This window comes from Mustela erminea, chromosome 2, assembly GCF_009829155.1.
Source record: "Mustela erminea isolate mMusErm1 chromosome 2, mMusErm1.Pri, whole genome shotgun sequence".
NCBI classification, from domain to species: domain Eukaryota; kingdom Metazoa; phylum Chordata; class Mammalia; order Carnivora; family Mustelidae; genus Mustela; species Mustela erminea.
In genome coordinates, this window is record NC_045615.1 from 27,765,330 (window position 1) to 27,789,112 (window position 23,783).

Sequence of the window (23,783 nt, forward strand, 5' to 3'; positions counted from 1 at the left end):
TGCTTTTTTTGCTGTTTAGTTTGGGTGCTTTACATTACCCAGTCTGCCAGATAGCTGATCTGTTCTTCTGCATATTTTAGTGTTGATTCCTCCTAGTATATTTTTTATTTTACTTAACATTCTTCAATTCTGATTGTAAAAAATATTTTCTTTGTCTGTGTTGATATTATAAGTGCGTTCATCCACTCTTCTGTCTAGTCTGGTGAGGATCTTTATGATCATTTCTTTAAAGTCTTTATTAGGTGTATTTCTTAACTTTTTTATTTAGGTTTTTGTTTTGTTTTGTTTTTGTTTTTGTTTTTTTTACTTTTTTGTCTTGTTCTGTCATTTGGAACATATTCTTCTGTCTCCTTGTATTGCGTGACTTTCTGTGTTTGTTTCTGTGAATTAGGCTGAATACCTACTTCTCCTAATGTTTAAGGAATAGTCTTATGTATATCATCCTTTATGTAGACTGTGTATACTTGGTGACTTAGGTTGGTTGGCAAGCTGTGACTGGCATGGACTGGGTCTGCCCTGCTGAGATGGCAGGAGCTGAAGTTGATGTGAGCCAGGGTGGTCCCAGGGCTCTCTGTGCAGGGGATGCTGTAGCAGAAAAGCTGAAACTGAAGTTAGTATTAAGCCAGGGAGTCCTGGGGCTCTCTCCATTCGGGGCACTTTGATAGGATAGCTGAAGCTGAAGTGGGTGTCCTGGAGTCCTCTGTGCAGGGGCACCCAGGCAAGGTGTCTGGAACCAAGACAAAGTGCACATTGGTTCCAGGGCACTTTTATATGACACCCTGGTGAGGCAGCTGGAGCTGAATTGGGCATGGGTTGGGGAGTTCTGGGGCACTCTGGATAGGGCATGATCTGGCAGGGTGGCTGGTTGTGAGGCGGGGCATGGATGGGTAAGGTCTAAGGTGCTCTGCATAAGGGTGTCCCTGTAGGACATCTGTAGCTGAAATGGTTGTGGGCCATGATGCTCTGGGACAGCTGGAGCCAATGCAGGTAGTGCTGTGTGCCAGGGTTGCCTGTGCAGGTTGTCTGGAGCCAAAGTGGTGCAGGCCTGGAATGTTCTAGGGTGCTTTGGCCTGTGTCTTCTAGGTGAGATGGCTGGAGCTGTGGTGTGTGCTGGCCAGTAGTGTCCTGATGTGCACACTGCTGAGGCCACCTTCGTGGGATGGCTTGGGCTGGTGTGGGCCAGAGGCTCAGAGCTTGCTGAGGTAGTAGGCTGCCTAGGGTGCGTAGACTCTTGTTCATGTCCATGTTATTGAGGTGGAGGGGAAAGTAAACTGTAGTGCTTGCTAGGCCTTCTGTCCTGGAGAGAGATGCAGTAGTTCTGCTGCCACTTGGCAGGGTTCCAGGGAAGTTCTTCCATATTCTAGTTGTCCTTTTAAACCACAGCTTCCCCGCCCCTTCTCCTCCCCACCCCCTCCGCCTCCGTGCCCCAGATTATCTTGGACTGGTGTGGGTTTTGTGCCTAGGGCTTGCTCAGGCAGCAGGCCACCTGTGACATCTGGACCTTGTGCTATAAGGTGGGTAGGTGGGGAGGAATGTAAACTGGGGCACCTGCCAGCCCCTTCTGTCCAGAGAGAGTTCCAGCAACTCCCCTGCCATTTGGCAGGGTTCTAGGCCTAGTTTTTTATATTCTACTTGCCCTTTTAAACTGTGGCCTTTTTTCTGTGACCCAGGGCAGATGAGTCTGTTCACAGTTCCTTAATATTATAACCCTGGCCCCAACTGGAGTTTGCAGTGTTGGAGGGGGTGATTACTTTATTAGTTAATTACTGTGTCCTGTGTCTCCTCTTGCCATTCTGTGTGGTCTCTATCTTTTGTTATGCGGAAGTTGTTCAGTCAACCCTCAGTTCTTCAGGAGGAATTGCTCTGTATATTGGTATAGATTTGTTGTACCCATGGAGAGGGTGAGTTCTGGTGAGTTCCTGCATTGCCATCTTGGACCAGAAAAAGCCCCCCCACCCCCCCAAATTTTAAACATATGTCAGGAAACCCATTTCTGGAAATTCTTCTATGTGTATAATAGAGTCAAGAAAATGTAGAAATACTTTAGAAAGAAAAGTTTTCAGTGATTCAGTGTTCATTACTTCATTAAGTAATGAAGTATTACTTCCTTGAGTATGTACCAGATCCTATTAGTCATGAGAGGTACAATGGTGAGAAAAACAGAAATAAATGAATCCTGGTTTCTTGGAGCTCACAGACTAATGGGGTTAGGGTGGAGGGCAAGCACGCCTTAAACAATCACACACATACAATATTGCAACTGAGAGGAGCACTGCAAGAACGCGAAGTTCTTATTACTCCTGAACCATCCTACTGGGGAATTTGACCTATTGTGGAAGTTTAGGAATGGCTTCTCTGAGGCAGAGATGGTTGAACTAAAATTAAACCTTCCATTCAGAAGGAACAGCATATGTAAAAATCTTTTTGGTGGGAGGGAGTATGGTGAGTCAGGGATTGAAAGGCTGTGATTTCTGGAATGCAGAGTAAAGGGGAGGGGTTGGTGAGAGAAGAGGCTGTAAATCTAGTCAGATCTTTGAACCCATGTTAAATGTTTTGCACTTTATCCTAAGAGCCACTGAAGGATTATAAGTAGAAACGTGAAGCATTTTGAAAAGCTGAAGCTGGCTTTAGTATGGAGGAAAGAAAAAGAAAATAGTGCAAGAAGACCTACATTTGGGGTAGTCCAAGTGAGAGATAATAGAAGGTTGAATTTAGAGGTAGTGGGAATCAAAATGGAGGTAAGTGGTCAGTGTTGAAAATCATCAGTACTTGGCAGTGGATTGAATTGAAACAGTTGCATTTCTGATTTATAAACCTGCATGAGTGATGGTGTTCACAGAAACTACTGAGTAAGACCAAGTTTTGTGGAGGGAGGGAAGGGAAAATCATGAGTTTAATTTTAAACATGCTGAAGGAGACATCAAGTACACATAAATCAGGAGCTCCAAGGGGAAATGTGGACAAAAGATACACTATAGATCATCTCTGTATAAATGGTAATTAAAGGAATGGAAGAGATTGCCCATGTAGAGAGTTTAGGGTGAGAATGTGATGATGATATTTCCAGATACTTGGATACTACTTACCACGTGCTAGGCACTGTTCTAAGTGTGAACGTAGGATGAAGACTTGAGTAACATTGGCATTTCCTCACCTGTTTGAGATAGGTGAGCTTGCAAGAGAATAGTGAGAAGAACTAGTCAGAGTGGTAGGCAGGAAATGAGGAGAAGATTGTGGAAAGCCACTGAAGCCACTGAAAGAACATTTTCTTGAAGGAGGGAGTCCTGAGTATCAGTGTGCTAAACATGTTAAGTAAGGGGCAAAAAGATGGATTAATTATATGGAAATGATTGGTTACTTAGAATTATTTTTGTGGATTGATGGGTGCAGAATCCAAAAACAAGTGGGGAAGGAAATTGAAATTTTGTGTTTACTTCACATTAAATGCAGAGATTACTTCCAGAACAGTCAGTATCCAGAATATAAAGTGAATAATAAATCAGGAAGAATAACCCAGTAAGAAAAGATGCAAAAGGCACAGAATAGGCATTTTATGGAAGAGGAAACACATAGTCAATGTATGTTGAACGTATGCTGAAACTAATAAAGGATGTACAACTCAAGACCAAAGTGAGACTTCGTTTGACAGTTGAGTAGCAAAAATTAATGAGTCAGATAATACTAAGTGATAGAGCAGGACTTCTCAAACTTTAATTTGAATTACTTAAAGATCTTTGAAAAATGTATATTCTGGGTTAGCAGATCTGGAGTGGGGCTTGATATACTGGCTTTCTAACAAAGGTCTAAGTGATGCCTATGCTGATGCTCTGTGGACCATAATTTCAGTTGCAAAGTTGTAAAGGATAGAAGTCAGAAGCTCCTCTTAAATATGATGTGCTGAAATGAGTATTAATTGGTACACAGTTTGAGAGCTAGATAGACATTACTAGTAAAGTTGAACACACACACACACATACCATATAGCCCTATTGTTGATCCAAAAGGAACTGTTGCATATGTACACACATATGTAGCAGAAGCTGTCAGACCTCCATCCATATCACTTTGGAATCCTTTACCCTATTTGTGCATATTGGTCCTGGTATATGCTCTCATTCCCAGTAGTCACAACCTTTTTCTTTTCGTTGACAGGCTATCCTAGCACTGCCAGAATATTCTTTGCCTGCCTGCCCAAAACGTTAGAAGTGCCTGGGAATTTATGTTCTTAGGGTAATGCCCACTAGGGAGTTAGTGTTTCCATTTTGTTCAGACAAATACCCAAAGATGGAATTGCTGAATCATGTTATAGTGCTATTTTAAGTTTTTTGTTGAAGAACCTCCTCTTGTTTACTGTAGTGGTGCACCAATTTATATTCCCACCAGCAGTGCACAGGCTTTCCTTTTCTCCATATCTTCACCAACACTTGTTATTTCTTGGGTTTTTTGTTTGTTCGTTTGTTTTGTTTTTGATAATAGCCATTTGGACAGGTATGAGATGGTATCTCCTTTAGTTTTGATTTGCATTTCCCTCATGATTAGTCATATTGAGCACCTTTTCAGGTATATGTTGATCATCTGTATTTTTTTTTTTTTTTTTTTTTGGAAAAGTATCCGTTCAGGTTCTCTGCCCATTTTTAAAAAAATATTTTTATTTTATTATTTATTTGACAGAGTCACAAGTAGGCAGAGAGGCAGGCAGAGAGAGAGGAGGAAGCAGGCTTCCCGCGGAGCAGAGAGCCTGACGTGGGGCTCGATCCCAGGATCCTGGGATCATGACCTGAGTTGAAAGCAGAGGCTTTAACCCACTGAGCCACCCAGGTGTCCCTCTGCCCACTTTTTAATCAGAATGTTTGGTTTTTCTAACTATTGAGTTGCATTGGGTTTCTTTAATGTAAGTTTTTTATATTTTATATATATATATATAATCAGATACATGACTTGCAAGTATTTCCTTCTCTTTGGTAGGTTGCCTTATCATTTTGCTGATGGCTTCCTTCACTGTGCAGAAGATTTTTAGTAGTCCTACTTGCTTAGTTTTGCTTTTATTGCCTTCGATTTTGGTGTGAGATCCAAAGAATCATCAAGGACAAAGGTCAAGGAGCTTACCACTTGTGCTTTTTTCTAGCAGTTTTATGATTTCAGATCTTACATTCAGGTCTCCAATCCTGAGTTAATTTTCGTATATGGTGTAAGATTGTGATCCAGTTTCTTTCTTTTTTCTTTTTTTTTTTTTTGCATGTGGCTATCTGATTTTCTGAACTCCGTTTATTGAAGATATTGTCCTTTCCCTGTTGTATTTATTGGCTCCTTTGTCATAAATTAATTGACCATATTTGTGTGTTTTCATTTCTGGGTTTCTTTCTGGGTTCTCAGTAATGTTCCATTGAACTTTGTGTCTGTTTTTTGCACTGATATAATACTGTGGCTTACTGTACCTTTGTAGTCAGGGAGCATGATCCCTTTAGGTTTGTTCTTCTTTTTCAAGATTGCTTTGGCTACTTGGGGTCTATTATGGTTCTGTACTAATTTTAAGATTGTTCTGTTTCTGGGCAGAAATGCCACTGGAATTTTAATAGGGATGCATTGAATTTGCAGATTGCTTTGGGTAGTGTGGACATTTTAACAGTCCACTGGAGAGAGAGATCTTTCCAGATCTTTAAAGAATTATTGGAAACTAGGTCAAGCTAATATTGCTACCAGGGGATCTGAGACTCCATAATGATTCTCATCTGAATATGGGGGGCATGTGGAAGCCAGGTGATAAATGGAGTCCTGGCTCAAGTCTGTCTCGCAGCTGTGCTCCCTATATCTCTAGACTCACTGTGTGGTCATTTTCCCTGCTCCTGAATGTGTAATCAGCATGGATATATTTAGTAATTGGCAACACCATCATGTTTAACCTATGGAATAAGAGCCCTTGTAGTAGGAAAGGACAGGTGGAAACTACTGGAACTGTTGCACAAAAATGTAAATCAGAAGCAATAACGTATCCCCACTGAATGGTAGAGATTAATGTTAGTCTTAAAGACTTAATGGTTGAGGGTGGTGATTCCTGTCATACTCCCATTTAATTAATGAGATTTCCCTCACAGACGACTGATGGTAGGTGATGGTGAACTGTTACACATTTAACCAAGCAATTTCCTGACCACAGTTGCTATATCAGATAAGATGTTCTTACTACAGTAGAGCAACATGGTCTGTGGCACTTCATATACAGGTATTGATAATGGAGAATGAACACCACCTCTATCAGGAAGGGGGATCAGAAGCAGTTCACACACACTTAGAATGGACAAAGTACACATTTTTTATCATGCCCTAGATCCACTTCCCTCTGTTACAATGTAGTCCAAAGGGACCTTGATTGTCTGGAAATTTAGCAGAACTTCATGATCCACTATATTAAGGACAACATGTTCGTTGACAATGCCCTACATTCCTTTGCCCCTTTGTAGTTTTATTGCATCTGTCTGGCAAATCATAAATTTACATGAACAGCTCTTGGCTTTCTCTGTGCTAATAGTGGAAGAGCTAAAGGCTGTATTAGGAAATCAAGTAAAACGAAAAATTGGCTTTATGTGAAATTCATGACTGTCAGCCTCAGATGGTGTTTTTATTTTTTCTGTAGAGATTGTGAGACACTCTACCCTCACCTCCAAGAGGGGCACTGGAGTTTGAGGAGAGTAGAGGTTTGAATCTGTCATCATGGAGAATGAGGAAGTGAGATGTTTAGAGGACAGTAGTATAATTGCCAGATAGTGTTGAGGGCCATGTGAGAATATTATCTTCTACAAAGTTGAGGCATGGAGTATTCTATAATTATGTTTTTTTCCCATTCTCATTTTTGGAGGATTTTCTGGAGTTAATAATTGCTTTGTTTTATATTTGTTTAGTTTGAGATATATCCATTAAGATTCTATCTCTTAAACTTTTTATTTGACAGAGAGACCGCAAGAGAAGGAACACATGCAGGGGGAGTAGGAGAGGGATAAGCAGGCGCCCTGCTAAGCAGGGAGCCTGATGGGGAGTTGATCCCAGGATTCTGGGATCCAGGACCCAGGACCCTGGGATCATGACCTGAGCTGAAGGCAGACACTTAACCACTGAGCCACCCAGGCGCCCCTCTATCCCCTAAACTTTTTAACAGAACTCGAAAACTCCTCTCTATAGCATGATCTTTAGTTGTTTGTTTGAGGTACCTTCCTAGTGCCTCCCTGTCTTGTCCCACTCTCAATAAAAATTCCAACAGTTTTTTTTTTTTTTACAAACATAGAAACTGATAAGCTGATTTTAAAATTCATAAGGAAATGTAAACACCCTAGATTAGTCAAAGCAGTTTTATATAAGGTGAGCAAATTTGAAGAAATTACTACCTCATTTCAAGATTAATTACAATGCAACCGTAATCAAGACAGTGTGGTATTACTGAAGAGATGGATATATAATATAGATCAGTGGAACTGAAAAAACAACCCAGGAGTGAATCCACTCAAGAATGGTCAGTTGATTTTTTTTTTTTTTTTTTTTAGGATTTTATTTATTTGACAGAGAGACAGTGAGAGAGGTGACGCAAGTAGTGGGAGAGGGAGAAGCAGGCCTCACACTGAGCAGGGAGCTGGATGCGGGGCTTGATCCCAGGACCCTGGAATCATGACCTGAGCCAAAGGCAGATGCTTGATGACTGAGCTACCTAGACACCCCTGGTCAGTTGATTTTTGACAAAGTTGCCTAATCTTTTGAATGAAGAAGGGAAAGTCTTCCAGCAGATGGTGGTGTAACATCTTATAGTCATATAGAAAAATGAACCTTGACCCCGACTTCACACCATGCATAAAAGTTAATTTGAAATGCACAAGATGTAAATATAAAAACTAGAATTATAAAACTTCTAGAAGAAAATACAGGAATAAAACTATGTGACCTTGAGGTAGTCAGAGATTAGTTAGGACACAAAAGGCAAAAATTCATACAGAAAAAAATGGTAAATTGGATCTTATCAAAATGAAGAATTTTTGTGCCTTGGAAGATACTATTAGGAAAATGAAAGGTAGATCAGAGACTAGGAGAAACTATTTGCAATATATATATGAAAAAGGACTTATTTTCAGAATATCTAATAAGCTGTTACAACTAAAAAGAAGACAACCAAATAAAAAATGGCCAAAAGATTTGATCAGACATTTCATAAAAGAAGTTATATGAATGACTGTAAATACCTGAAAAGTTGCTCAGTAGCTTAAGTGATCCAGGAAATCTGAATTAAAACCATATTGAGGGGCGCCTGGGTGGCTCAGGTGGTTAAGCCTCTGGCTTCAGCTCAGGTCATGGTTCCAGTGCCTGGGATCGAGCCCTGCATCAGGCTCCCTGCTTGGTGGGAAGCCTGCTTCTCCTACTCCCCCTGCTTCTGTTCCCTCTTGCTGTGTCTCTCTCTGTCAAATAAATAAAATCTTGAAAAACCCATTTTGAAGCACAATGAGTTATCATTATATATGTATTAGAACAGTAAAATGAAAAAGACTGATAATACCTATTGTTGAGTATACAGAGCAGTCTCAACTTTCATATGTGGCTAATGGGAATGTTAAATGTTAAAAACCCTTTGAAAAACTGTTAGTATTACCTAATTTTTAAAAAAGATTTATTTATTTTAGGGAGAGAGAGAGTGCACATGCATGAGTGGGGGAGAAGATGGAGATAGAAGGGAGAGAGGGAGAGAGAGAGTCTCCGTGGGGGCTGGATCCCATGACCATGAGACTATGACCTGAGCCGAAACCAACAGTTGGACACTTAACCAACTGAGCCACCCAGGTGTCCCATGAAAAGCTATTAGTAGAATCTTAAAAAGTTAAACGTACACATACTTTACAACTCAGCCGTTTTACTCCCAGATACTTTCCCAATATAATTAAAATATATGTCCACACAAAGATTTGTACATTATTGTTCATAGCAGCCTTATTTATAGTACCCAAATTGTAAGCACTATATATACATTAATAAGAGAATGGATAAACAATAAGTGGTATACTTATAACAGAATACTGCTCAGCAGCTCAAAGAACCAACTACTGATACTCATGGGTGAATTGCAAAATAAGCTGAGTGAAATAAACAGACCCTAAAGAGGACATCTAGTTATATAAAATCCTAGAAAATCTAGTTATATAAAATCCTAGATAATATAAACTCATCTCAAATGACAGATAGCATCGGAGTAATTGCCTGGGCCTGAAGGTAGATGGAGGGATGGACCACAGAGAGGCACCAGAATATTTCTAAGGGTGATGGAAATATTTTGTGTCTTGATCGTGGTGACAGTTTTATGGGTATATATATTTTCAGAATTAATTAAATTATACACTTTAAATGAATCACTTATACTTCAATAAAGTTGATAAAAGAGAAAGGGAGGATGGTAGTTGGGGGAGTAAATGTATGAATTTTGGGGGAGAGGGCAACTTGGGGCTCTCTTTGGAGAACAGAATTCTGTTTGCATGAGAGGCACGATGCCTTCTAATAGTCCTGCAGTAGCATATCATGTACGTCTTCTAGTATGACATTTGCCAGAACAACCAAAGTGGTTAGTTTTTAATTAGAAGCCTCTAAATTGTCTTCAACAGTAAAGTCTCTTTTATTTTAGTTTGAAGAGAAGCGTTTCGTATTAATTTCTTCCTCAGAAAGCTGGGCTGTCAAGGCTTCAAATAAATGGTGCTGATGTGGTGGTCAGAATATATCCTGAAGAGGCTGTTTCTTCCTTCCTGAGAGTGAAGGAAATCTATGCTCTATCTTTAAATTATTTTAGCTAACATATTTATCTACGTATCTGTGGGAAATTAATACCTACAGTGCTCACCAGGAGTGCAATAGGAATCATTTGTGTTTTGAGTGATATCTTACAGGTGTTTTGAGTGATATCTTATACTAACTTCTCACCTGCTAAAAGGGTATCATGTCTCTAATTTGTAGTCCCTTTTCATAAGCGTTACGCCGTGGCCTCAGCAGAGGGTTTCATATCTTTACACTGAGATTATTGGAAAAATAAAGCTTTTGAGTCCAGGAAGGCCCTGGGTTCACTTTCTAACTGAAAATAGTCGACCAATTTTGGCAAATGACACTCCTCCTTTCAGCCTGTTTCCTCACCTGTAAAAGATATTAACAGTTCCTAGAATTGCTGTAAGGATTAGCAGCATTAAATGTACCAGTGCAGTGCCTGACACATAGTAGGTGCTTACTAAGTGTTATTTCCATTCCTCCTGATAGGATTTCTGGTGCTTCTGGTGCAACTAGTGTATTGTATCTGGAGTTCTTCTGGTTCCAAAGCATTATGTTTTTGTACTTCAGTATTTTCCACTATTATTGATGTACCTTCTCAGCCTTATTTTTCAAGTCCCGTTTTTCAAATTTATCTATTCATCTTGATCTGAACCATATGGGTTATGAGCAATATGATTTTTGGTTTATTTACAAAATGTAAACCTTGACCTCTATCCCTGAGCGTAACTCAGTGACGCTTATTCTGAAATCAGTGTCTACTGTGCCTTTTGCATTCTTTACATCACTTTATTCCCTTTGGTTAAGGGATCAGTTAGAAATAAATATTTATGCCTTTAGGTCATCAGGGAACTGGCAAGCCATCATGCAACTTTCCCGTGGTTTCTCAGAGTCTGATTCATTTAAATCCTACCTTTCCTTGTGGTTCTGTTGTACTGAGCTCAGATTAATCCCTGTGGACATGCTGTTCCACAGCTGGCCACTCTTATGCTGTTGGCCCAGGCTCCATGGCCTGTCTCCAGCAGTGTTCATCTGCACATGAAGTCAGTTCCAAAACTGGGTGTCCCAGGGCCTTAACTTCATAGTGAGAGTGGGCTGGGGCTAGGACTGAGACTATCTTCCTACAGAATACTTCCACAGTGGCCCCGCTTTGCTTTCCAGGTTTTCACAACTAGGAACACAGTGTATTAGTCTTGTGAGTGAGAAATAGGACCTAAGCTCCAAACTGAAAGCAATCAAAGAGAAAGCCAAAATAGCATAAAATACATTCTGTCATCTTTGAAAGAGTATCTACCATCCAAAGTTCCAGCAATAGCATTCTTATAGTTCATTATTTAAATTTAGTTTTTATATGTATCACACATTGAGAATCATTTTCTGTTCCTCAGAGGGTATCACTTTAATTTCTGATTCATTTGATATTAACCTCCTTATTGGTAATTAATGTTTATTGTTTTTTTACAGAGTAAGCCATTATGTATTAACTTCCCACTAAGAAGATGGGGATTTCCTCTCTTTGCGCAGCAAGCACCCTACCACTGCTGCATGCAAGTGCATTTCCCATTCCACCATTTCCCAATATAAGTACATCATAATCAGCAGTTACCTTATTATAATTACATAAACAGTATTCTTAGCTGAGCCATGTTAGTATTTGGTGGTTACTTTTCTTTCCTTGCACAATATTTTGTTTTCCCTTGAATGGATAACCTTTTTTGTTTGGTTTTCTGTGTTCTCAACCATCACTAATCCCAAACCTTTCCCAACTGTATAAATATCCTGTTAGTAGAGTTGACCCTTGAACAACATGGGGTTTAGGGGCACTGGCCTCCCCCTACCACCCATCCTGTCAAAAATGCATGTAAAACTTTTTTTTTTTAATTTTTTTTTAAAGATTTTATTCATTTATTGGACAGAGAGAGAGAGAGAGATCACAAGTAGGCAGAGAGGCAGGCAGAGAGAAAGGAAGGGAAGCAGGCTCCTGCTGAGCGGAGAGCCCAATGCGGGGCTCGATCCCAGCACCCTGGGATCATGACCCGAGCCGAAGGCAGAGGCTTTAACCCACTGAGCCACCCAGGCGCCCCCATGTAAAACTTTTGACTTCTGCCAAACTCAACTCCTAATAGTCTACAGTTGACCAGAAGCCTTACTGATAACAAGCAATTGATTAACACATATTTCATATATGTATTATATACTGTATTCTTACAATAAAGTAAGCTAGAAATGAAAATGTTATTAAGAAAATCATAAAAAGAGAAATACATTTATAGTTCCATATTGTATTTATCAGAAAAAAAATCTGCGTGTAAGCGAACCCACACAGTTGAAACCTGTGTTGTTCAAGGGTCAACTGTATATGCTGAAACACTGGTAATTGATCAGTTTTATGCCATCAGTAAATCTTTCTAGTCTCCTGATCTGCTGCAGTCTTCACTGGTTGTTCTTTAGATTTGCTGCTTAGCTGTTTCTCAGGATCTTCCCTCAGTGTCATCTTATAAATTCCCTTTGCTTCCCCTATCCATTGGATCCCCTATGGATCTCATGTCTTCCTTTTTTGGATTTATAACGTCTTTGGTAGAACATGTCTTCAGGTAACCTCCTGAGAAAAGTTGCATAGGAGATAACATTTTTGAGACCTTCACTGTTTGTCTTTAATTTTTCCTAATCGTTAAATTGACTGAGTGTAGTATACTAGGTTAGAAATCATTTTTCCTCAGAATTTTGAAGGAATTGCTCCAGTGTCCTAAGTGTTACAGTGTTGATATTAAGAAGTTTTAAATAAAACTTGTTTCTTTGGTGTATATATTTCCCTCTGAAAGTCAAGACCTCTTTGCCTGCAGTGTTGCAAGATTTTATTATGGTGTGCTTTGGTATGGGTCTTTCTTTATACATTTGTGGACCCTTTCAATCTCTCTTTCTCTTTTTTGCCTTACTTTCTGGGTGCGTTCCCCCAGTTTTATCTTGAAACCACATTTTAATTTTACCAGCTTATTTTTAGTTCCTAAGATTTTCTTTTCATTTTCTGAATATTCCTTATTAATAGCATCTTGTGCTTATTTCCTGGATTCATTGTTTTCCCTTCTTCCCCTGAGCTTATTAACCGTAGAAATTTTCTGCTCTAGATACTCTTTCTCCAGGTTGCTTTACTTTTTGGATCCTTATATTAGATACTGTCCTCAAATCTTTTGTGATTTTTGGCAGTTTTCTTATACTGAATAGTGGGATATTAAAAAGCAGAATAGATTGAACTCACATCTGATCTACCTCCAGATCCATTTGATAATTTGCAGGAAATACCAAGGACAGAAGAAAACACTGAATTGCACCATGAGTAGCGTTTGGCAAAATGCAGTCTATAAAACACTCTACAGCCTCAAATTCCTGATTTCCTCAAGTAAGGAAAACGGTAGCTTAAGAGAGACTTTAAAAGCATATTAAATTTAAAAGTAGGGCAAACTGAACTTTGCATTTAAAAATGGTTAAAACAGTAAATTTTATGCTGTGTCTGTTCTACCACAAACAATAACAACAGGGGCAAGACTAAATTATAATATCTATAGGACATGTGGAGGGCTTTTGGGGCATGTGGCAAAATTCCATTTTTTTACCTAAATGGTGGTTTTAAGAGTGTTAACCTTAAAATAAATCACTAAGCCATGTATTTGTTTTATGTGGGATTTTTTGTATCTGTGTTTTATTTTAAAATAAAGTGTTTAAAAAATTTTTTTTAAATAAATAGTTTTATGTACATTGGTGGGCACTGTTGGCTCTGGTCTTCACTGTGTGGTGATGTGGACATTTTCACTGGCAGAATCCCCAAGTCAGTTTTTTTAACTCATGTGTTCTCAAATGATTTGGTCTAGGGACCCCTTTACATGCTAAAGAGATTAAGGACCTCAAAGTACTAGTTTATGTGGCTTACATCTATTAGTATTTACCATGATAGAAATTAAAACTGAATTTTAAAAATATTTATCCATCAAAAATAACAGTAAACACATTTCATGTTAATATAAATATTTTTATGAGGAATGCTATTTTCAAAACCAAAAAAATTGGAAGTGACACTATTTTATATTTTTGTAAATCTTTTCAATATCTAGCTTAATAGAAGACATCTGGACTCACATTCATTTCTGCTTTTAATACCTTGCAGTATCACACTTAGCATAGCCTTTGAAAACTTGACACTTTTGAGAGAATGAGAGTGAAAATGGCAAATAACATTGAAAATGTTACCTTGCTTACTCTCTTAGAGGATCTAGAGATTCTCAGGCTTTCTTGGACCCTACCTTGAAAACCAGAATATCTGCTGGTTTTCTCTTGATTCTCCAGGAAGAGTTTACTTGTCTGACCTACTGGCTGTCAGCATTCTGGAACTGAAAAAGGGGGAGAAAACTGTAAACTTTCACTTGTTTCCTCATTAAGTGGTATCCTATCATTCTGGGTGCCTGATTGTCTCTCAGACCAGTCCAGAGAGCTTGTGTTTTGCCATCTAGTCTTGTGTGCAAAGGATAGGATCAGAGAGTCCAGTTGCTTCTAAAACATATTTTCAACCAGTCTTGCTCTTTTAAACTTGCCATCATATTGACTTCCAAAAGTACCATATAGAGTCTTTTTAGGGCATCTGCCGTGGAAATTGGGTTGTTTAGTTTTTCTCATTCTAGCCAGAATTTAGTTTTGAATCTGCTGTGAGTTAGGACCCAGATTCCATCTATTTTCTACTGTCACAGTGTTCTTGCATTGGTCTTGTCTCCCTTCTCTTTGTCTTATTTCACATAAATCCGAAGATTTATGCTGAAACAGACAAGCATACTCTTGAGGGTTGTGTTTTTGTTGCTTTAGGACATAGTGGAGCTAAAAATGTGTGTTTAAGGTACCATCTGGAATTGGAAATCCCAGCAGTTCCACTTAAATGGATGTTTCTCTATAACTTATTCACATTTTGTGATAGTATGTTATTTTCATGAGGTGAATGGACATTCATGGGAGAATTTACCTCCTTCATCAGAGAGTCCTCTCTCCTACATTGGGGAGGATTCTGGTGCTTGCTATCTATCATCCTGAAGAATCTGAACATGTGTAATATGTTAGGGTTACTTACAGATAATGTAAGTCTGCCTCTGCTGAAGGTACTTAAGTAGTACTTAAGCAAATTAAGATAAAGTTCCTGAATTCTCTTCAAGATATCTCATTGGTGGAGAACAGATAGGTATCTTACTAGTCTGCTGTTCTCATTAGGTGCTCTGAAGAACCACATGAAAATACCACTGTCTTTTCCGAAGGAAATGATTTATTTACTAACCTCACAGATTCTTTGAGAATGCAACAAAGAAGAACAGCTCTTAGAATCTACTGAGCAGGGAGAGAACTAGGATTTCTGATTTTCCTGAGACCGTGGTTCTTAAAAATAGCTTCTGTGCCAGGATCATCGGGAGACTTTGCTCTGTCTCAGATTGCTAGCTACACACCCCCACCCCCACCCCGGCCCAGAGTCCAATTCAGTGGGTGTGCTGGAGGGTTCAAGCATTTGCATTTCCAGTAAGTTTCTGATGGTCTGTGGATCACACTTGAAGAACTACTGCTCTGAGAAAAACTTACCAAAAGATAGAATTTAGTGAAAGCATGTTAATTTAAATATTTAAACTCCAGTTATAAAATTGGAGTTGTTTTTTGTGAAGTAGGCACAGTAAATTTTTAGATAAAAATTTAACATCAAGAACAGATCAGTATAGGGGCATCTGGGTGGCTCAGACTTCAAGTGTCTGCCTTCGGTTCAGGTCATGATCCCGGGGTTCTGGTATCAAGCCCTGCATCAGGCTCCCTGCTCAGTGGGAAGCCTGCTTCTCCTTCTCCCTTTGCCTCTCCCAGCTTGTGCTCTCTTTCTCACTGTCTCTCCCTCTGTCAAATAAATAAATAAAATCTTTAAAAAAAATCAGTATGAATAAAGACAGTATCTCATACTGTAGGTAAAATCTACGTTTTGCATGCTCTGAACAGCACAGGTATTTATAATGAATTTTCTGGTTTTGTATGCTTGACAGGCTCTACTTATGAGAATCAATAAGCAAACATTTGAGACTACACCATATAGGAATGTAAATGAATACACATAAATTCCATTGCACGTTAGCAGCACAGTGGCATTAAATAATACCCTGCCCAATGCTTTATTTTATAAACACCAAAAGAATGATCGTCAACATTTTTTTCCTATTAAATTCTTCAGTGTACTTTTTATTTTGCATAATTAACAATTTGTGAAAAATATATATAGTCCAAATTCATAATTAAACTATCTCTTGTGGTTGATGGACTTAAAATATTATGCGAACTTAAAATGTAAGATTGAGATACTAAAATTGAGAGTGAACCCATGAAGGTCCTATAAATACTTTTAAATTTACTAAGAAAAAGGGAGTATGAAAATTGTAATAGTGTTGCATTCTCAGAGGCCTGGTTTAGTTCCCCATTTACATGTTCACCTTGCCTGTGATGTTACAACTCAAAGTTCTTGACTCCAAGCATACTGTGATGCTTTTTTGATAACGAAAGGCTGTAAGTGACCTCTTAAAACCTTGCTCTGTATGTCTTGTATGGTCAGCCTCCATTGGCCAAGCTGGGTTTTCTCAAGCCCCATTTGAGTGTACTGAATTATGTGTGGCTTTAGCCAGCTGGACTAGGAGAGCAGCATGCAGAGCCCACAAGAGTGGAGGCCTGACACCTGGTGGCAGCCATTTTCCAACTTCTTCCTTCTTGTGGCTCTAAGGTTTAGCTCTCTTCTGTTTCTTTTATTTTTCACAAGGCTCTATGGCCAAATTCTCTGTTTTTACTCAGGCTTTTATTTTAAACCCCCTTTTCTAATTATCCTTTACAAGAGTGATTTAACATCTTTCTAATGAAAGCTAAAATCTTTATGATTTAGGAAAGGATAATGGGTGTTCTTTGGGTAGAGTAAGAATTTCATGGGTAGGGAAGTTTTACTGCATCTAAAGAACACGTTCCTCCTGACACATTTTTTTCTTATTTTATACATCGAAGGGAGGAATGTGCAGTCAGCCAAATAGTAACAACTTATATTCATTTCAGTCAAGGAAGGGAGTTTGTTCTGAATTATAGTCAGTTTATTTGTGTGACTCCTTTGAGTGTTTTTATTCCCCTTTCCCCATAAATTGTTTTTATATACAACCTGTGTAGAGTTCTGTTGTCATAATTTTAGTTACATATTTACTTTAATGAGCCACTTTGCCATAGTCAGAAACTGAAGTATTAGGCCACATAAAATTTTTTCTGAAGATCTCAAAATCTTTGGCCCTAGTTATACCTCCTTCTACAAATAATTGTTATCCTACTTTTGATTGAGCTGAAGAGATTGAGAAATTACCTGAAGTCCTTCTAAAGCTTAGAGATCAGTCAGTAGCTGTGCTTCCTATCACCTAGGACAATGCTTAGCCTTCACATTTCTGTAACAACAAGCCATTCCCCAGGCTTCAGGCCTTAGAGCTCTCTTTCTTTCTTCTTAAGATTTTATTTTTATTTATTTGACGCAGAGAGAGACAGAGAGAGAGGGCGTGCGCACAAGCAGGGGGAGGGGAGAGAGAGAAGCAGACTCCCCAATGAGCAGAGAGCCCAGTGCGGAGCTCTGTCCCAGGATGCTGGGATCATGCCCTGTGACCAAGGCAGATGTTTGACTGACTGAGCCACCAAAGCACCCCTGGAGCTCTATTTCTAAGCACTTCTTTCTCAGAAGAGCTTATTACACTTTGAATTGTCACCTTTATGACATGCGGTGATTTGCACTTTTGGCAGAGCACTAACTTGAGTCATTGAATGTCTCAGGCTGATGTGATAGCTTCTTAAGTGATAGTGATAGCAGCAGTCTGCCTGGTGCCCACACAGCACCACAACTTCTTTATTCTTTGCTTGTCATGTAGATAGGAACTTTCCTGAATTGATAGACACATTTTTTCCTAGGGAAATGTCAGTTGATGGTGCTTATAATGGATTGAAGAAGTCTAAGAGGATGAGCATTCCTAGCCTGAGAATCAGAAGCTTTATTGTAAGAAAAATTGGCCTATGTGCTCTTACTTCAGGCATTTTGCCCAGGTTGTTAATGGTCTTATGGGGACTGAAGAAAAAGAAGACTTTTATGACAGACTTCTTGAAAAACATCCTGTGGCAATTTCTTTGGGATACCACTAGATTGAAAAATTTCTTCATTGCAGGTTTATAATGATTTATAATATATTGATGTATGTATTTAATTTCTTTTTGTATCTTTTGTTACTGTGGCACAATTGATATGTGTCATACTGGTTTCTGGTGTACAACTTAATCATTCTTTGTATATTGCAAAATGCTCACAGTAAGATCTAGTTAACATCCATCACAACACACAAATATTTTTTCTTGTGATGAGAGCTTTTAAGACCTGCTTCTCTCAGCAACTTTCATTTTTTTATTATGTTCAGTTAGCCACTTTATAGTACATCATCAGTTTTTGATACAGTGTTCAACAATTAATTAGTTGTATATGACACCCAGTGCTCATCACCACATGTGCTCTCCTTAACACCCATCATGTGGTTGTCGCATCCGCCCATCCCCACTCCCTTCTGTAACCCTCAGTTTGTTTCCTGGCGTCAGTAGTCTCTCATGGTTTGTCTCCCTCAGATTTCTTCATGTTCAGTTTTCCCTCCCTTCCCCTGTGGTCCTCCGTGCTGTTCCTTACGTTCCATGCATGAGTGAAACCGTATGATAATTGTCTTTCTCTGCTTGACTTACTTCACTCAGCATAATCCCCTCCATTTCTATCCATGTTGATGCAAATGGTGGGTAGTCATCGTTTCTGACGCCTGAGTAGTATTCCCTTGTATATACGGACCACATCTTTATCCGTTCATCTGTTGAAGGGCATCTCGGTTCCTTCTATAGTTTGGCTCTTGTGGACATTGCTGCTATGAACATTAGGATGCAGGTGCGCCTTCTTTTCACTACATCTGTATCTTTAGGGTAAATACCCAGTAGTGCAATTGCTGGGTCATAGGGTGGTTAGCTCTGTTCTTAACATCTTGAGGAACCTCCATACTGTTTTCCAGAGTGGCTGCACCAGCTTGCATTCCCACCAACAGTCTAAGAGAGTTTCTTAGCAACTTTCAAATAGGCATCACCATGCTGTGTACTATATTCCAGGACTTATTTATTTTATAACTGGAAGTGTGTACCTTTTGACCACCTTCACTATTTTGCTCACTCCCAGCCCCTGCTACTAATTTTGGTTTTATTTTTTGAATTCCATAAAATCATATAGCATTTGCCTTTCTTAGTCTGCTTATTTCGCTAGCATAATGCCCTAAAGATCTGTCTGTATTGTTACAGATGGCAAAATTTCCTTTTTTATGACTGGATAATATTCCATTACCATATATACCACATTTTCTTTATCCATTCATTCATTAGTGCACACGTAGGTTGCTTCCATGTCTTGACTACTATAATGCTGCAAGAAACATAGGGTTGCATATATCTTTTTGAGTTAGTGTTTTCATTTCCTTTGGTTAGGTACCCAGAAGTGGAATTGCTGGATCATATGATAGTTCTGTTTTTATTTTTTTGAGGAACCTCCATACTGTTTTCCATAGCATCTGCATCAATTTACATTCCCACCAGCTGCACAAATGTTCCCTTTTCTCCACATCCTCATCAGCACTCGTTATTTCTACTCTTTTTGATGATAGTCATTCTGACTGGTATGAGGTAATATTTCATTGTCATTTTCATTTTCATTTCCTTAATGATTAATAATGTTGAGCATCTTTTTATATATTTTTGGCCATGTGTGTCTTCTTTGGAAAAATGTCTATTTCAGACCCTCTGCCTATTTCCTAAGATTTTTTTTTTTTTCTGCTGAGTTGTAGAAGTTCCTTCCTTATATGTTTTAGATGTTAATCCTTTATCAGATACAACATTTGCAAGTATTTAATACCATTCAGTGGGTTTGCTTTTTGTTTTATTGATGGTTTCCTTTGCTATGCAGAAACTTTGTAATTTGACCTAGTCCCATTTGTTTATTTCTGCTTTTGTTGCCTTTGTTTTTTTGTGTTAGATCCAAAAAATCATCACTAAGATTGATGTCAAGAAGCTTTCTGCCATTGTTTTCTTCTAGGAGTCTTATGGTTTTTATGTCTTATATGTAAGTCTTATTCCATCTCGAATTACTTATTTTTTTAATATATGATATAAGATAGTGGTCCAGTTTCATTCTTTTGCATGTGCTGGTCCAGTTTTCCCAGCACTGAATTTCTCTCTTAGAACTGCTTTTGCTGCATTCCAGAAGTTTTGATATATTTCCATTTTCATTCGTCACATTATTTTTTGATTTCCCTTTTAAGATTTCCTTTTTGACCTATTGACTGTTTGGTATCCTGTTGTTTAATCTCCACATACTTGTGAATTTTCCAGTTTCCTTTTCGTGATTGGTTTCTAGTTTCTTACCATTGTGGTCAGAAAAGATGCTTGATATTATTTTAATCTTCTTAAGTTTATTAAGACTTGTTTTGTGGCCTAAACTGTGATCCACTCTGGAAAATGTTCCCTGAGGAGAGTGTGTTCTGTTACTTTTGGATAGAATGTTCTGTATATATGTTAAGTCCATCTGGTCTAATGTATTGTTTAAGGCCACTGTTTCATTAATTTTCCATCTGGATGGTCTATCCATTGATGAAAGTGGGGTGTTAGAGTCCTTTGCTATTATATTGCTATATATTTCTCCTTTTTGATCAAATATGTTTTCTATTTGCTTTTGTTTGCATTAATATTTACTTTATATCTTTAGGTGCTCTATGTTGGATGCATAAATATTTGCAAATATTGTATCCCCTTGTTGGCTTGACCCCCCCTTTTTAAAAGATTTATTTATTTATTTATTTGTCAGAGAGAGAGAGAGTGAGAGTACACGAGCAGGCAGAGTGGTAGGCAGAGTGGCAAGCAGAGGCGGAGAGAGAGGAAGGCTCCCTGCAGAGCAAGGAACTGGATGTGGGAGTAGATCCCAAGACCCTGGGATCATGACCTGAGCTAAAGGCAGTGGCTTAACTGACTGAGCCACCCAGGTGCCCCTGACCCCTTTATTATTTATAATGACCTTCTTTATCTCATTACTATCTTAACGGCTATCAGAGAAAACAGACTTTATCTACCCCACCTTTACTTTGGTTTCCATTTTCATGGAGTATCTTTTTCTATCCCTTCACTTTCAGTGTGTGTGTGTTCTTACGTCTGAAGCGAGTCTCTTGTAGGAAGTGTAAGATATGTCTTGGTTGGGGCGCCTGGGTGGCTCAGTGGGTTAAAGCCTCTGCCTTCAGCTCAGGTCGTGATCCCAGGGTCCTGGAATCGAGCCGGCATCAGGCTTTCTGCTCAGTGGGGAGCCTGCTTCCTCCTCTCTCTCTGCCTGCCTCTCTGCCTACTTGTGATCTCTGTCTGTCAAATAAATGAATAAAAACATCTTAAAAAAAAAAAAAGATAGGTCTTGGTTTTTTATCTCTTCAGCCACTCTGTGTCTTTTTATTGGATAATTTAGTCTCTTGCATTTAAAGTATTTATTGATAGGCATGTGCTAATTGTCATTTTGTTAATTTGTTCTCATTGTTTAGAAATGCTTTTTCCCTTCTCTTGCCCCTTTTCTTTGTGATCTGATTATTTTCTATAGCAGTATGTTTAGATTCCTTTAGCTTTCATGTGTCTACTATTGGTTTCTGCTTTGTGGGTACCATCAGGCTTATAGCTTACATAATACAAGTTATGTTGTAAGTCTACTTTAAGTTGATAAGGACTTAAATTTGCACACATACTTTTTTACTCTACCCACCCATTTTGTTTTTCATGTTAGCTTTTTATTTTGTGTGTCCCTTAACTAATTATTGTTGTTACAGTTATTTTATTCCTTTTGTCTTTTAACCCATTCTAGCTTTATAGGTGATTAATCTACTGCCTTTACTATTTACCTCTAACAGTGAAATTTGTACTTTCATATGTTTTCCTGCCACTAATTAGTGTCATTTCCTTTCACCTTAAGAAAGTCCCTTTAACCTTTCTTGTAAGGTTGGTTTAATGGTGACAGACTTTAACTTTTGTCTGGAAAACTCTTTTATCCTCCTTCAGTTCTGAATGGTAACTGGGTAGTATTTTTGATCAGACTTTTTTTTTCCTTTCAACGCTTTGAATATATCATGCCAGTTCTCTGACCTGCCAAGTTTTCGCTGAAAAATCTGATAGTCTTATGGGACTTCCCTTGTATGTAACAAGTTTTTTTTTCTCTTGCTGCTTTTAAGATTTTTTTTTTTTTTGTCTTTAACTTTTGACAGTTCAGTTATAATATGTTTTGGTGTGGGTCTCTTTGAGTTCATCTTTTTTGGAACTCTATGGTCTTCTTGGATCTGGATGTCTATTTCCCTTTCCAAGTTAGGGAAGTTTTCAGCTCTTAGTTCTTGAAGTAAATTTTCTGACTCCTCTCTTTTATTCCCCCTGAGACGCCAATACTGCAGATGTTGATCAGCTTGATGTTGTCTCATGAGTCCCATAAGCTATCTTCACTCCTCATTTTTCTTTTTGCTGCCATAATTGAACATGTTCCTGTGCTCTAGCCTCAAGTTCACTGATCCTTTTTCCTTCATCTACTCTTTTTCCCCATCATCTTCTCTAATTTTTTCTCTCTAGTCTGCTGTTAAGCCTCTCTATTATATTTTTTAGCTCAGTTATTGTATTCTTCAGCTCTGTGACTTCTCTTTGCTGTACTTTTCTTTCTCTTTATGGAAGTTTACACTTTTTTCATTCATTCTTTTCCTGAGCTTGGTGAGCATCTTTATGAATGTTATTTTGAACTCTTAATAGGTAAGTCACTTAATCCCATTATATTAAGGTCTTTTTTCTGATGTTTTATCTTGTTCTTTCCTTTAGAATGTATTTCTGTGTTTGTTCATTTTCCTTGACACTCCTGGTTTTTATGCATTGGATAAAATAGCCACCTCTCCCAGTCTTGAAGGAGTAGCCTTGTGTAGGAGATGAATTTTATTGTCCAACCCAGCCTTAGCTCAAACCTTTGTTATTGTCCAAGCAGCCTACTTCATCCTTAGTGGCTCCTGGTAGTTGAGGCTGTGCCAAGACCTGTCATTGTGCTAACTGGAGAAGCTCAGTCAGCACCTAGATTCAGGCTGTTTGAAAGCCATATTCTTAGCAACATTTAAAGTATGCAGATATATCTCTTTTGGGGGAAGACTGGGACTAGAGCATACCTGCTGCTTCTGCGCTGAATACTGAACTGAATAGCCAATTAAGAGCTGTTTCTTTGTTTGCCACCATTCTGTTGAGCCCATGAACACAAACCCTGTTGGCCAGTAGGGCCAGACTGTCAAGGGATAGGCTCTCTGGAAAGAAGCTGGGAAAGCAGGAGTACCAGGAGTACCAGATGTAGATACAAGCTCCTTTCTTGAAAATAACTGGTGAACTGAGGTAGGGCAGAGGGAGAGCTTGAAGATGTGCAATGGTGGCCTTTCTGGTCTCTGGAGGGGACTGTAGTCAACCTCTGGTAGTGTCTTTAATTACAAGCCTCTCCTCAGGGCACAGCTATGAAGACAAGCTAATTGTCCCTTTCACAGAGAGACTGGCAGTGCTTTTCAGTGTGCTCTCTTTTGTGTCTTGGCTGGGGAATCTTAGGGGTTATATATTGGGAATAGCTGGTTAAGAACTGTTTCTCACTAATCTTATGGGACTCATGAACATAAATCCTCTGGCCCCAGAGCCAGGCTGTCAAGGGGTATCGGCTGGGCAGCATGCACAAACCAGGGCCTCAGACATGTGCACAGGTTCCTCTTGGGGAGAGGCCAGCAACCCGGAGTGAGGCAGAGTTAGAGTGTCAAGATGGTGCCTGGCCTTAGAGGTCTCTGGAGAGGATTAAAGTTGGCCCTTAGATGTGTGTTTCATTAGAAACCTGCCGCTCAGGCTGCATCTGTACG

At 38.9% G+C, this 23,783-nt stretch overlaps 1 protein-coding gene across 4 annotated transcripts in view; it reads left to right on the top strand.

Moving 5' to 3' along the window:
• Nucleotides 1–23,783, top strand: part of CBR4 (carbonyl reductase 4) — a 114,224-nt gene that overhangs the window by 37,950 nt on the left and 52,491 nt on the right. The gene's annotated exons all lie outside the window — the stretch shown is intronic.